The sequence below is a fragment of the Podarcis muralis genome, chromosome 12 (assembly GCF_964188315.1).
Source record: "Podarcis muralis chromosome 12, rPodMur119.hap1.1, whole genome shotgun sequence".
NCBI classification, from domain to species: Eukaryota; Metazoa; Chordata; class Lepidosauria; order Squamata; family Lacertidae; genus Podarcis; species Podarcis muralis.
The window spans coordinates 18592352-18608701 of NC_135666.1; the positions used below are offsets into that span (position 1 = coordinate 18592352).

At 40.1% G+C, this 16350-nt stretch overlaps 1 protein-coding gene across 6 annotated transcripts in view; it reads left to right on the forward strand.

The window, feature by feature from the left end:
* Positions 1–16350, forward strand: part of PARD3 (par-3 family cell polarity regulator) — a 547141-nt gene that overhangs the window by 181588 nt on the left and 349203 nt on the right. The gene's annotated exons all lie outside the window — the stretch shown is intronic.

Below are 16350 nucleotides of genomic sequence, written 5' to 3' on the forward strand. Positions count from 1 at the left end.
AGATTCCATTTCCTTGAGCACTTTAATATGCTGTAAATATTGGTTTGTGTGTTTAACTGACTAGGATAGTTCTGCACTCTTGACTCAAATTAAACCCTTAAATTTTCAAGTAGCATTGTATGTGTTCAATGATCTTTTTTATCCTGTATAAAGTTGAAGATCAGATGGTGTTTGCATTTGAGGAGCCTGCAGTGGCCATTATTTTCTTGGCATTTAAGGCCTCCAGCTTCCAGTGACAAATGAGACGATGGGTAGACTTAATACATCTTTATTTGAACAATATATCTTGCAGTGTGACACCAGCCTCTCTAATAACACCAATGTCTGGCTTCCTTGCCATGTAACGTCAGTGCTTTAACTGCCAACCCTAGTGTCAGAAGTAAAAAGCAGAGCCTTCCGATTGACCTACATTTAGCGGGTCGAAGATGCTTTTTTCTTTTTTCTAGCTGAAAAGCCGCTGACCTGCAGAGTTGCTTCAGACTCACAAATTCAGCTGAATGGAGGAGGAGGAGGAGTAGAAGAACAACCAGGGAGCCTTTTTAGAAGCATGGCCTTTTTAAAGAGGGCAGCAGGATTTTATAGAGCACTCACAAGAAGCTCCCGCTTCTATGGAATATAACAGCTTTGTACCTGACTCGTATCACACATGCTCAACTGTGGCGAGAGAGCAAATATATTCTTCCTTTTACAGCCGCCTTCTTTCTCTCCCAGTGCTTTCTTAACAGCAGTTTGTTTATTTTCTTATTCTTCTTTTCTTTTCTAAATTAGACATGACACGTACAATTGAGTAGCACATAATATGGTGATTTTTCAGTGTGTTATGTCCCAAATCTCAGCCTAGGGGGGCTCTTTTTAACAAAATGTATGTGCTCTGCTGCAGATTTGCTTATATTAGTTGGAAATGACAGAGGAACAAGGGGAGCCATTATGCTTCATATATTTCAGATGTGGGATTCATTTTAGAAATACTCCATACACCCAATATTATTATGTTTTAATATGTCAACTGAGCTCGCTTTCAGGGTAGAAGTCTGTCTTCACCTGGAATTCTCAGTCTGGGGCTCTATGTATCTTATGTCTTCTTTCCCTACAGAATCTTAGATTTAGAGGGGACCCTGAGGGTAATCTAGTCCCACTCCCTGCCTTGCAGGAATATGCAACTCTCCCTTACTGGGATTGAACTTGCAACCTTGGCATTATCAGCACCATGCTCTAACCAGCTGAGCTATCCAGCTGATGCCAAGATGATAGCACTGCTATGCTTTCTTTTTCTTCATTGCATTTGTCCTTTTCCTAATAGGAACGTTTTGAAGGTCTACTGGGCAGGGTTCTAAAGCAATGTGACAGCAATTCTGTACAAGTAAAGAAGTCTTGGGAACTGCACTTTTTGGACAAGCAGCAAATGTAGTTTGGGATGTGGGAGAGTTGCCTAGAGTTCATACCCACTGACTCGAACAGCATCACTCCCACACGGCATCAGAGTTTTTTATTTGTTTGAGAGGGATTGCTGCAAAAGCGCCAAACAACTGGTGGGACCTTTTTAGAAGACTGCCTTGCATGTGGATCTCACCACTGAACTACTTCAGAGATAAGTGACTTTGTGAAGTAGGCCTAAACATGGTTCAGGATATCATATCCTCTGTTAAGTAGGCAGGTAAGGTGCCTTCTCCCGTATAGGCCAATTCAGCTATGATCATGGTGTGTGTATTCACGAATTCTCCTGTGAAATGCTTGTACATAGAGAATTTACATTAATATGCACCACCTATTGAGACAGTGTGGTGTAGTCATTAGAGTGTCAGACTAGGACCTGAGAGAGCAGGGTTCAAATCTCCTCAGTCTTCGTGGTCATTGGATGACCTTGGGCCAGTCACTGCCTCTCAGCCTAACCTACTTCACAGGTTCGTTGTGGGGATTAAATGAGGAGAGGGAGCAGCATGTATACTGTCTTGAACTCCTTGGAGAAAATGTGAAATATAAATGCAATAAAATAAATGAAATATAAACTGTTGGCTATATCATGTCTTTGTAACTGAGGTTGTAAAGAGTCCCTCTGTTTTCCTTCGAAAGAAAGAAAGAAAGAAAGAAAGAAAGAAAGAAAGAAAGAAAGAAAGAAGCACAGGCTTGTTTGTGCTCTAAAACATATGCAGCAAATTTGACTGTTTTTCTATCAGCCACTATTGTCATTTAATGCATTGCCACACCAAATGGCCCACCCATGCAATCACTTGTCTTCAGACATTTAATAGAGCAATAATAATAATAATAATAATAATAATAATAATAATAATAATAATTTATTACTTATACCCCGCCCATCTTGCTGAGTTTCCCCATCCACTCTGGGCGGCTTCCAACAGGAGATTAAAAATACATTAAAACATCAGTCATTAAAAGGACAAACCGCCTTGACCCAATGGCAACCAGAGGCGCTAGCGGCAGAGAGAAGAAGCACCTGTCTTGGCAACGGTGTGCAAAAAAAGGCAACCTGCTTTTTCTTTAATTGGGAAGCGCAAAAAGATCTGGCACTTTCGAATGAATTGGGAAGGACCAGGGTTCGCAGTCAGGAGATGCCCACGCTCCAGATTCCTCCTGTGTCAAGCCCTGAAGTTCTCTGGCTCCGTTTCGGGATCCGAGGCGCTGCTGGAAGAGGGAGATGAGGCCTCGGCTGGGAGGAGAGAGAGGGCTGCGCACCTGGGCGAGCTGCATGGGAAGTAATCTCATGATCTGAACCTAGGTTTCCCTTGAACGTGGAAAGCACTTGGAGCCAGATGGAGATAAAAACATATTTTTGAGATTATTAGTGAAGCAGCCCTCCCCATCCTTAAATATGCAAAAGTGGCTCTGAATCATTTAAGGGCATATGAAACAGCTTTTAAAATTCACTTTCAGTGGCAGAAAGTATGTTTTTCTTTCGATTAGATGCCTGATGGGTAGTTGTTTTGAAAGATAATTATGGGGAAAAAAGATAGGTTTGATATGAAATCTTGACAGTGGGGAACTAGGCAATATAATGGCTAATTGTTTATTAAATGTACTAAGTGCACATTAGATGCATAGACTTTCTAAAATGAAGCTACATTTTTTATTCAAAAAAACATTCATATCAGCTTTTGCATTAGTGCATGCATCCTTGTTCCTGTATATATTCATTTATTTAGGGATTTCTGTTAGGTACCATTCTTTGCCATTTTAATTTTAGGTTTATGGGAAATAAAGGTGTGTTGGATGAAGTGTCTGTGTTGCTGCTATATTGCTTGTTGCAAGCCCTTGGAATGCCAGTTATCCTGAAAATGGGTTTTTAATGATCCATGTAGGAAAGGAAAGCTCTGAGAATGCTTAAGTATTTGGGGCTGCCTCAGTACTATTTAAGTCATTTCAGTAATCAGAAAGCTTACAAATTGATTTTATACTTACTTTTCTTCTTGTCCAAACAATGATTTGTCACTGCCTGAATTATATGTACCGGTATTCTCAGATTTTGTATTGCTCCCGTGCATGCTTTTGCATTTGTCATTTGCAGATACAACAAGATTATTCCCAAATTGTAATAATGAATTCTGGAGATTTATAAAAGCTGCTTTCTCAAATTAGATAGGTACTCTTATCATTACTTTGATTTTGCAGAAGCCATCCATTCAGACATCTGTAGCATAGTATTTGGAATGTTTGGAGATATATGTAAAGAGATACAAACCGTAGGCTATCATATTATACTTGAATTAGACTGGGGAATTTGTGTATGAGTTGGCTAATGAGAGAGAGAGAAATATGGGGCATGCAAACATAAACCAGCTTCATATCAGCTTAATTGTCAGAACTCCCTAACTAGAATCTCTGTAATAATAATAATAATAATAATAATAATAATAATAATAATAATAATAATATAATATATATATATGCAATTCCGAATACATGCTTGGGGAGGGAAATCATAGTGGTTATATCAATAAAACATCTAGTAGGGTTTTTTTCCATATACAGTGGTACCTTGGTTTACGACCTTAATCCATTATGGAAGTCCATTCTGAAACCAAAGTGTTCTTAAACCAATGCGTGCTTTCCCATAGCAGTGAGGGACTCAATTTATAAATGGAGCACACTAAACAGGAAGCAAAACATGTTCATATTCCAAGGCAAAGTTCACAAACCAAAACACCTACTTCCAGGTTTGCTGACCTGTTAATCAAAGTTGCTCATAAACTAAGCTGTTCTTAAAGCAAGGTACCACTGTACAATGCTGTTGATCATTTCAAAACATATTATTATTTTCTCCTTTCTGCATTTGTGTGGAATTCTTTTCCTCCTCATTTCTTATTCCCATCAGTTTTGGTGCACTGTGATCTAAGACATCGGGAGCCTCTTTGTATCAGAATACTCCCCTCCACTGAACTCTCACATTTTTATGGATGAAGAAGATCCACACCATATGGAACACAACACTGCTATCATACAATTACTTTGCATTATTTGTAAAGGTAGTTAGCCAGAACAACGTATCTGGAAGATTAAGTGGAAGGGACATGTGATTTGAGTTTCCTGAAACTGGTAGCAGGACCAGACCTCTTTCCTGAATAACATTATTGACTTTTTTTATGAAGGTCAAACAACAGAAATATTTTAGTTTCAGGCAAGGTCTATACAAACTAGACCTTCCCCAGCGTATTCACCTGTCCACTCTGAGCAAGTGAGGTGTAAAAGGAGAAGCTGTAGCCTCAGTTTTCCTTGCCCTCTCACTCTAGGTGAATGGACAGATTGGACATAAAGGGAAAGTGAGTAGTCAGCAATGAGAATAAGACTTTGTGTCCAAAGACCCTCCAAAACCTGGAGTAGACATTATCTAGTGCAGCCTTTATCAGCCTGGTTACTTCCAGATGTTTTGGACTACATATTTCTGTGCTGGCTGGAACTGATGGGAATTGATGAGATGCACCTTGCTCCTTTTACTGCTCACTTGCTTAACACTGGGTTGAAGAGGCAGGGAGAGCACTGAGAAGGAACTGTAGCAATCGGCAGTGGGCCATAACCTCTTGGACCTTAGAAGATGGACCTGCCATCAGCCATGTTTGGCAGCATGCTCTGCAGAGCTGGATAAACCTACCAAACTTTGCTTCTTGTTTTGGTTGGTGGGGTGAGGGGCTTACACTTGAGAACTATTTTCTTGGCATTATGATTAATTGGTGGGGATAAAGGAGTGATACATGCACAGCCATAGGGAAGAATGGAGATTATGACCTTGTTGATTATGACCTTTTCTGTATCTATATATATGAGATAACTGTTAGGATTCCTTTCAGGTCCTAATATTCTGAATGTCCTTGTCTGTTTTCTTCAGTCCTCCAAAGTGTGCTGATATTCACAAATACCATTAGTTCTTTATTTTTCCTGTCATTCAGTAAAGCTACCAGGGCTTCCTCTTTCCACATCCTTCACTGTGCTCAGGATAAGAGAGCTATCCTCTATCAGTGATGGATGTGTACATGACCAGGGTTCCCAAAGCTGTTCTCGTCTCCCATCAAATGCTGTTAGTTCAACGTGGTTGCTTCCTCTGATGTAGTCTTAGAGAAATTCATGCTGTGAGACTGCAGTTCTATTTTATTTATTTTTAGTTCCAAGGTGGTTGTAAAATTTCTTCTGTCTCACAGCAAAGAATGTTAGGATCTTGATTCATTTATATCAGCAGGAAGCTTGTGACAATTTAATAAAGATCCCAGGATGAGTAAAAGAAGTTAGGTTTTATGGCACATTTTCTCTTGGGAAGAGAAATTGAGCAGGACTTAAAGAGAGAGAATATTGAATGGGGAGCAGAGCAAGGGCGAAATGTTTGCTTTCCCTTTAATCTGTTTGCTTACCTGAGAAGGAGCAGTGGGGGATTAAAAAACAAAAAACAAATGCATAGTTAGGAGACAATATGATGTCCTCAGTTTAAGAAATGCATTGCTTTTGGGTAACAATGGATTGCACAAGGAGAGATATCTCAGCCCTTGAAAGAATATGCCTGTGGAATACATTATGGAATGTTATCTAAACTTGATGATGGCAAATGTCTACTTGCCTTAATTCACGGTGTGTATATAATATAAGAAAGCACAATGCTGTTAAATGCCACTCTATTCATCAGAACGTTCACTTAATTGTATACTTTAGATTTGTATAGTTTTGCCCTTTTTGTTTTTCTAAAACAGAATGCTTTTTAGTTGAATATGCAAACATTCCATTCTGTTTATCTAAATGTTTTACCCCACTTTTCAGAAAGCAAGGTAGAATAAGCATTGAAGATCAATATAAACCCACTCATCTAGAAACACAAAGAGCAGAGTAAAATAGCAGTCTGAGCTTCCCCACAGCATAAAACTTTTAAACGGCTGAAAAGAAAAAGCATAATTCCTAATGTTCAGAAATCTTCCTAAATAAATTAGCTTAACACAACTGACCAAATACGCAAACAGAACCTTGTTCACTATTTGCCCAGTGGTGAATTCAGTACAGAAGAATAGAGAAACACAGTTGTTTGTTTTCTGAAAAGTACTAGATAATAAGATTATGTAAACAAGGAATGGGTGAATCAGTTAATTTTGGTTTCTTTCAGTTTCTAATTTTTCAAAAATTAATTTCTCCTTGCCTCAAAGAGTTTGCAAACTATTTTTTTAAACATTCTGTGTGCATTTTGCCACATACATGCATTTTTACAAGCAATTTCCCTTGAAATATTGCATGATTACACCTTTTTGTGCACATTTCCCCCATATAAATGCTTTCTGTACCTTTTTTTTTTTTTGGTTGGAAAAGTCCATTGCAGAATTGGAAGTAGTGTGCATATCTGGGGGATAGCTGTGTTTCAGGTGGTGCACCGACCCAGGAAGTATGAATTAGGCAAGTTCACATTAAAATGTCATTTGCATAATTTGTTCCCCATCCCCAGTGTAAATGAATCTTGGACGTGCTCAGAGCAGTGCATGTATAGCACTTCAGCAGACCAGGGGGCTGGCAAAATGTGAAGATTTTCTGGTTTAAGTTAGGTTTACTAGTTTCACAGGCACCCACAGAATTATACTCCTACTAAACTCTACCCATTGCTTTCACTGCATGCATTTCATCTGGTGCTTAAGTCTGTCAGACAGCACTTAATTAGACTTGGCAATAATGTACTGGTGGTTTGGCATTGATTTTTATCCCCAAATGGTGCTACCAAGTTCAGCAAGATGGTGATCCGAAAACAGCAGCCAAGTGCCTTACCATCGGGTGATGGAATTGAGCCAGTGTGGTTCCATGTACAGTGGCCAAGTGTGGTGTCAGAGAACCCCAGTGAGCATTGACTGACGCGCTCTGAGCAGCCGTTAATAGTGGATAGAAAGGATAGGCACAATGTTTTACTGGCCTAAAATGCTGAACATACTCTCTTCACAGGGAGGGATTATCTTCTTCGTCTGTGTGCTTACCACCCCTTGAATCATTTATTCAGCAACAGTTGGGACCTTTATTTGATCATTGAGATCACCTGCAGGATTGCTGGGCTATCGCCCCAGGCTGGTGAGGCTCATTTGACATCGACATGAAACTGAGCCATTAGTGTCATTACCCTAGTCCTGTGGAACACTTTTCTATGCCACTAGGCTTATGCTGTTAGTTAAGAATAAACATTTTCTGTAATAGTTTTCTGTAATTTTAAGTATTTGCGTCATTTTTATTGTGTGATAATAGCTATTGTAGATTGCTTGGTGTTTTTTTTTTAAAAATGAAATTGTGGTGTACAGGCAGTTAATAAATAAATAAATAAATAAATAAGCAGTCAAATAATCACATAATGTTTCATAATTTGTTTCTTAATGTGGGTAAATTTGAGTTAGCATGTTAGGAGGACATGGCTTCAGTTCCATCTCTCTGTGTGTTTTGGTTCTCTTACTGGAGCCATTTCTCCATGTCCATTGCCTTACTGGTCCCAGGTTCTGCTGTGCTTTCACATCTTTCTGGGGAGAGAGAATGGAGCAATCTTTCAGAAAAGGTCTTTGCATGCAGGTTGACAAGGGCCAACACAATGTAACACAACAAGTATTTTGCTGCTCTTGTACACTAAATAGTTCCCCGAGTGTCTCAGTTTTAGATGACGTGGAGCCGTTGTTCGCATCAACTATGGATCCCAGTGGTGAGTGGGGCCAGAGGCAAAAGGTGGATGGAGACATGACTCTTACTGTTTCTGTAGTCAGTAACACAACAGCTACAGGTTTCTAAATATACACAGGTGAACATAAGAGCCTGTTGGATTTAGTCCAGCATCCTGTTCTCCCAGTGGCCAACTCTCAGGCTGTGGAAAACCCCAAAACAGGGCCTGAGTGCAATAGCACTCTCCCAACTCTCGATTTGCAGCATTGAGCTTTCAGACACAAGCTGCTTCCAACACCCCTCTCCATGATTTATCCTGGGAAGGACCTATTGTTGCCAGGTAAAGCACTTGACGAGGGTATGGATCAGGGGCAGTGAAGGCTGTGACCGTGGACAGAAGTGTGGTTTGAGGAGAATCCTGGGGCCTGAATAGAAAGGCTCAAGTGGGGGCAAGTTTAGCCCCAGTCCTGAGGTTCTTCACCTGTGGTGCATAGGAGTGCAGTTTGAAATCAGTGGGAGCTTTGAGTAGACATATGTAGAATTGCACTGTAATGTGCTCTTTGTAAGCATGCATTCTCAGAAGTAAGTCCCATTAGGAGTTCAGAGAGTCTTACTCTTTAGCAAGTAATTTTAGTATTAAATGCTTTAGGGTGGGCATACAAATCACATCACATTTTTCTGCCACTGGCATTTCCTTCTTGCCCTAAAACTAGTTGCTCCTGTTAACAGTATTTTACAAGTATTCCTGTTTGTTTCAAGCATCCCATTACAACAACCCTTTTTGGTCCCCCCACCCTTTTTGAAATTTGGATAATTTTGTTAAGCTGGTTGCAGCTTTATAGTATTGCTAACCTACTTTTACTCTAACCCCAAAGTGTCAAAACATTACTTTAAAAGCAGAGCATTCTGTCGGTATCTCATCACTTGAATATGGCTTATTCTTTTCTTTTCCTGGAGGGTATACAAAAATATGACTTCTCAAGGTGATTTTCACTGGAATTGATTTTTTTTATATATAAGGAAAGGTTGTGCTGTCGGCACTGGTAAGTAACAGCTGAGATGTAGAAGATCAAAGTGGAAGCTGGAAATAAGAAATGTTAATTTTTAGGGAATGGGCGGCCAGTGAATAATACTTCAGGTAGGCAAGCTACTTGGAGAATAGAGAGAAGACCAGAGGCAATTTACGGTAATGGGTGTAGTACAAATCAAGGAAGCTTTGCCTACCAATCTTTATGGGATGGATTGTAATTGGATGGGCAAACTTCATATGAGTAGTGTCAGAATGTGGCAGAAATCAAGTTTGATACATTGGCTTCTGATCTTTTCAGTGTTCCCTCCCCTCCAGTCTTGATAAAATGAGGCCTGACTTGTTCACAAATTGCTTAGTATTGCTGTTTGACACAACAGCTTTTCTCTACCAGTGAATTTGGAGAATGAATTAATCAAAGGACTGTCATTGCCAAATCATGACCTACAGATGATACTTGCACCTTCAGCAACTGTGTGTTATATGGAGGTATTCAGCAGATAGTGCATCTTCTAAGCCCTACAGTGTGAAAAAGCTACCCCCCCCCCAAAATTATTTGTTCTCCATTAAAAAATATGAATTGTGCCTTTTGTTTTCTGTTTCTCCACAACCAGTCAATACCAGTGACCAACCGGCCATGTAGCTAATGTAATGAAGACACTTCTTAAGTGTGTGCAGCAGTAGCAATGACTGGGCCTGGCTTTGCCATCTCCCGTAGATGCTGTTGCCTAGTTTTGTTGCTATAGGGGAGCTATCCCCAATCTTGGGTCCCTGGATGTTGTTGGACCACAACTCCCATCAACTCTTTTCCTTAACCATGCTAACTGGGGTGATGGGAGTTGTAATCCAATGACATTTCAAGACCCAAGGTTAGTGAATGGTACTGGAGGGTGAAGATCTGTCACTCTTTGTTGTAGTCTTTTGTCACAACAGTGGTACCTCGGGTTGCAGACGCTTCAGGTTATAGACGCTTCAGGTTACAGCCTCCGCTAACCCAGAAATAGTACCTCAAGTTAAGAACTTTGCTTCAGGATGAGAACAGAAATCGCCACGGCGGCGTGAGGCCCCATTAGCTAAAGTGGTACCTCAGGTTAAGAACAGTTTCAGGTTAAGAATGGACCTCCAGAATGAATTAAGTTCTTAACCCGAGGTACCACTGTACCTCCTGGTTCTTTGAGTCAGGAAATCAGAAAAAAAGGCTTGCACTTTTTAAGTGATGAAGTCATCTTTTGCATTGCTTGTGAACCAGTGAGGCCATTTGTGTTGTGTGGTTTTAGGTTATCCGCATGTATTTTGTATGCACATGATCCATTTTTTAAAAGCACAATTATGATGTGTGCACATGCATGCATTTCTATAAGGAAATGAGGTCTGAATGTGAAGGTGGAGATTTGCACCAGCCTTTTTTCCATATTCTGCATAAACAATGTCTGAAAAATATCCATGTGCACATAACAACATAACATAACATAACAACATAACATAACAACATAACATAACATAACATAACATAACATAACATAACATAACATAACATAACATAACATAACATAACAACATAACATAACATAACATAACATAACAACATAACAACACAACGTATTCAAAGCAGGGCAATCCCAATTTAAATAATGGATAACCTCAGGTACATACCTATGTATTCTCAAACATGCCAAAACTTTGGTGAGTATTTTAACAAAAATCACAATAGCTGTAAATATTCACATCTTTCAGCACCTGGAAATCATAAACAGCACCTGGAAATCTGAACTAAAGTTCTAAAAACCATGAAGATATTCTGCAAAAGACAGCCTTGTCTGTCACACTCTTTAGCTTAGGAACTTAACTTCTCCTCTCTAGGCCAAACTAGAGCTGGCCTGATTGCTTTTTCAAGCAGAAATAGCTTGTGTTTGGGTAAGGGAGCCGGGAACTGAGCCAGATTAGGAATGTGATGTATGTGTAGACTTGAAACCAGAAACGGGGAACCTGTAGCCTTCAGTTGTTGGACTTCAACTGCCATGAGCCCCAGCCAGCATGACCAGTGGCCAGGGGTGATGGGATTTTGTAGTCCAGCAGCATCTGAAAGGCCAAAGGTTTCCCACTCTTGCTTTTCATCTTTGCCATAGTATCCAATCAGAAACGATTTTTCAAAATGTCATGTTTTCATGCCCCTGGAAGCTTTCCTTCTTGTATTGCAAATATGTGCTAGTGGTGGTGAAATCATATAATATTTTGTTAAAACAGAGGAAAGAAAACCATGGTACAAAACTTTACTACTTTGTGAAGTGATTGTCTGGTAGGGCCTTTATGATGTTGTTGTTGTTGTTGGCTGAAATACCCTCCCCCCCCCTTTATCCCTGTACTTTTCACACCCACCCATCCCCATAAGCACATAGGCAGTGGCTGGGAGATTCCAAAACTCCCAAAGTACATAAGGAGGAAATGGAAGGTACTTCTCCTTTGGCCACCCTCTGTGTTTCTCTCTCTTGACTAAACTGGCCCCTAATTGAAGTACACTTGGGTGATATTGATTTCAGCTAGACTGAAGTAATGTGGTTTCTCCTAGACCTAAGCACACATACTATGTTATTGCGTTTGAATCCAATCTTCCATTTCAGGGCTCAAAGCAACATGTCAGAACTTGAATTGTACAAGCAGGTCTAACATTGCAGTTTCTAGGCATTAGCTCACAGTAATAAGAGCTCCTTGGAGATTTCTGTGATTATAAAAGTTGGCTTCACTGTGTTATCTTCCTTGACATTAAGATACAACTCTCTTTGGGAAAGTCTTGCCAATATTTCGTTGTTGCCAAGTTAATTAACCAGGAGAATCCCTACTAGTTTCCCACCCCTACAGCAGAACTTTCCAAATGGTGGGCTGGGACCTACCAGTGAGTTGTGGGAACTTCCTGGGTGTGTTGTCAGGCTAGCAGCAGAAGATGGGGGCATTGTAGGATAGATATATGTGGAAATATATTGCACCTGGTCCTGTTGACAGCAATAATACAGTTTGAATGGATTAACTTTATTCTCAGCCTAGATCAGTTACTGCCTGAATCTGGGACAGAAGCAAAAATAGATTATTATCTGTTTTAATTTTTGTGTGCATATGAATCAACTTCTTTAGTTGTCTTTATTAATTACTGTCCTTCTTTCTCTCTCACACACACAAACACTGTTCAGGTAATATGTGTTGCTGTATATACTGTATTATGGGTGCACTGTCACCAGAGTTTCGGTGTAGAATTATATTTTAAATAACCCAGTTTCCATGGGGAAGGCCACTGCTTACTTCTCAGGGTCCAGTTGATCACCATAAGACCTTCAGGTCAGATAAAGCCTGCTCTTTAGTGCTCAATCAAAGCAAATGTCAATTTGGGTTTTCTGCAGATTGACCTTTGCTCTGATTGAGTGCTAAAGAGTGGGTTTTCATGAGGAAAACTCTGGACCAAAAAATGGGCACCTGGACACGGAGCTTTAAAATGCAGACCTGGAAAGAGGAGAGGAAAAGTAAGTGTGGATAAGCCCTACGGCTTGAAGTAGCAGCTCAACTAAAGGTTACTACTTGACCTCACACAATACAACTTTCCCAACTGGCAGGCTGATTGAAAGAAACAAATGAGAGTTTCCCCTTTCCACATCTGTCCCCACAAGAAGTGATGGTCAAATGTTGAATCATTATGGGATTTAGGGCTGTGCCAGCTACCCTTGCTCCCAACATCATGATGGCATCCATGGTGTCCTTCTAGATTCAGGTAGGTAGCCGTGTTGGTCTGACAGAGTAGAAATATATTAAAAAATATTTAAAATTTGTCCAGGAGCACCTTAAAGGTAAAGGTAAAGGTACCCCTGCCCGTACGGGCCAGTCTTGACAGACTCTGGGGTTGTGCGCCCATCTCACTCAAGAGGCTGGGGGCCAGCGCTGTCCGGAGACACTTCCGGGTCACGTGGCCAGCGTGACAAAGCTGCATCTGGCGAGCCAGCACAGCACACGGAACGCCGTTTACCTTCCCGCTGGTAAGCGGTCCCTATTTATCTACTTGCACCCGGGGGTGCTTTCGAACTGCTAGGTTGGCAGGCGCTGGGACCAAGCAGCGGTCAATGTCAGAAGGACACCATAGAATATATAAAAATAAAATAAAATAAATATCCAGTGGCACCTTAGAGACCAACTAAGTTTGGTACGAAAGCTCATACCAAGAACAAACTTAGTTGGTCTCTAAGGTGCCACTGGATATTTATTTTATTTTATTTTTATATATTCTATGGTGTCCTTCTGACATTGATCAGAAACACCTGCAGCAAGAAAGCCTTCACATATACAGGAGTCTGTAGATGTTCATGCCAAGCATTTAGATGTCAGTAGGAAGGCTAGCCAGCACAGTGGTTCAGTACATGAAAATAACTTCTGAAGAGGGTTGACATATTGTGGGTTCACATTTTGTAGTTCTATAGTTACTGAATCCTTATACTGTTGCAGCAGTTCTAAAGAGTTACATTCCATTCTAATAACTTGTTTATCAATTATAAGAATGTGGAAAATACAGCATTTCCCCCTTTTGTTATGCAGCAATAACAAGAACACATTTAAGGAGCTTCCATGATGATACAATTAAGCTGCAGTTACAGGAATCCATCAATCAAGCTGTAGTTACAGGAATCTATGTTTTTATTGCAGTTTTTCATTGTGCCTGGATGCAGATAGTCTGATCTCATACAAGGGTAGGAGTATCTCTCTTGAGAGTCAGTTAATGAAGTGATATTGGAGACACACACTGTCAGGCAGTATTAAAATACTGCCATAGGATATTTGATAGCTCTTGTCATGTTCTGAGACGGCTCCATACCTTTTCGCACAAGCATTACCACTACTTGCTTGTTAATGTTACAGGTATATATGCAAATTACCACTGTTTGTATGCAATAAGAAGATTGTCTCTTCACTCTTGCATAGAGATGCAAAGACCTGGAGAAAAACTGTTAATGATGTTGATACAAGCAATTCTTAGAACTTTGAATTAGTATATTGCTTTTAAATGTTGCTGCACATCTCCAGGTATTTCAAGATTCAGTCAACCATCTGGCATGAGTGAAGAATAGATTGGAAGAGATTTGCTAGCCAACACAGCCAGGCTTCTTAGCCTGCAGCAAAAGTCCTTCGGCTAAACCATATTTTCACAATACATTTCTTAGCACTAGCCAACATGCTCTGAACCAACAGTTCTCACTCCTCCTGGCTTGCAGTGATACTGACTACCTCCACTTAAGAAGTTTCAAACTTCAAAACACGGCCAGCTCATTTATTTTTTGTCTGGCAGTACACAGAGATGTAGTTAGAAACAAGTAATTATGGACAAAAATTAGGATTTTCCCACCAGAGTGATTAACCCATGATGGGGTTAAGGAAATTGACTTTCCCAGGCAGATTCAGATTATCTGAGTGTAAGAGACATTGATTTTGATTAGTGAAATTAACCTGAGTTTTGATAGTATTTTCAAGGCAATACTTACTGGGATGGAGTGGGATATCCCATATTTTTCTGTCTATAAGATGCCCCCTATTTTTGGGGACTCTGATTTAGGAAAATAGGGGGAGATGTATCTGTGTATAAGACGCCCCCAAATTTCTGACTTTTTTTTAAAAAAAACCCAGACTTATACACGGAAAAATACAGTAAGTGAAAAAAGTGTAGGTTCACATAGATAGTTTTTCCTCTATTTATTACGACACTTGCACTCTTGTATTTCCTCCTCAGCTGAGTTTACATGGAATTGCTGTCTTACACTTAAGTAGGTGTGATTGATTGACTGACTGACTGAATGATTGATTCATTAATGTATATATATTTGTCATTTTTTGGATAAGCAGGCTTATTTCCAATACAAAAGTGCACATGTTGGTGCTATGAGTTAATTGCACTTCAGCAGGCTCTGGTGGCATAACTGATCCTTATAGTTAGTTGGGGAGGCTCAGCTCTCCAGGCCATCTGGGAAATGATAGAACTCAGAAAGCCACGTGAAACCTCTTTGGCAGCTTCAGGTGGAGGTCCAGCACAATAAAAGGTCAGAGATGCTCCAGGTTGCTTATTCATTGGAAAAAATGGTAGAAGTCAGGGTTTCTTCATGCTAACAAGCTAACTCTTTGCTACTAAAAAGTGCAGTTTCTCACCAAGTATAACTCAGTATCCAAAGTTGTTGCTGTCTATGTGCCCTTGCTTTTTTCCCTACCTCAGCTGTTTTGAAAGTTTGGGGGCAATTTGGAATGGCGTATGATATAGCAGGGGTGGGGGCAACCCTGCATATGCATGCATTGAAGTAATATGTGTGTTGGGGGGGGGGAGGTCTTTATTCCCAGCCATGGTTTTCCACCACACAAAGCACTTTATTTGCTTTTATTTATTTCATTTTATTTTGAGTGGTATTGCCTATAGAAATAAAATCCCCCTCTGTAGTAAAGTAAGTTTTGGATGTTTGTTATGAATGAAACTATTACCTCAAAGTTCTGTGTTTTTTTAAAAATAAAAAGAATAAAAAGAGAGGGGTGGAGGAGAATTCAGGTTTTCCAGAGCTTCTTGGTTTTACATCTTTATTCTTGCCATCTCACATTCACTTCTATTTCAGCTGTCATATTAATCACCTGGCAATTGGGAGAAATGGGACCAATTTATTTGCTTTAAAAGGTTTTGCTGTGTGATCTTTGGCAAGATGTTTAAGCCTCTTTGTCTCTGTCTTCTGTTTGAGAACTCTGGGTAAAGGCACATTCCTACCTTGCAGGTCTGCTGTGAGAATAGCGTAATCAATTGTTGTAACTCATTTAAGATGAGAAGGTACAGAAATGTTCCCTCAGTATTTAAATGATGAAGTCAACCTCCCCTTTTCTTCTTTTCTGTGCTAGAAAATGGAACTTACTTATTTTTAAGATGATAAAATTCTTTTTTGAACAGTCTCTGCCATGGGTTGTACTTTCAGACTCCTTTATTTGTGCACTTAATGGGTGGTGCTGCTCTTAAGGATTTCCCCGCCAGGACACTTAAATTATTTTCACCCCTGTGGGTTGCTGTAAAAAATTTAATTTACAACCATTCCGGCAATAGCACCTCCTAAGGAGCCAGGCATGAGCTTTGTAGTGGCTAACCTTGACTCAAGAGCAAACCATGGGAGTGGAAGGTGTTGGCGCAATATCTAAGTGGTGTGGGAACAACTTTAGTAGTTGCAGCAGGA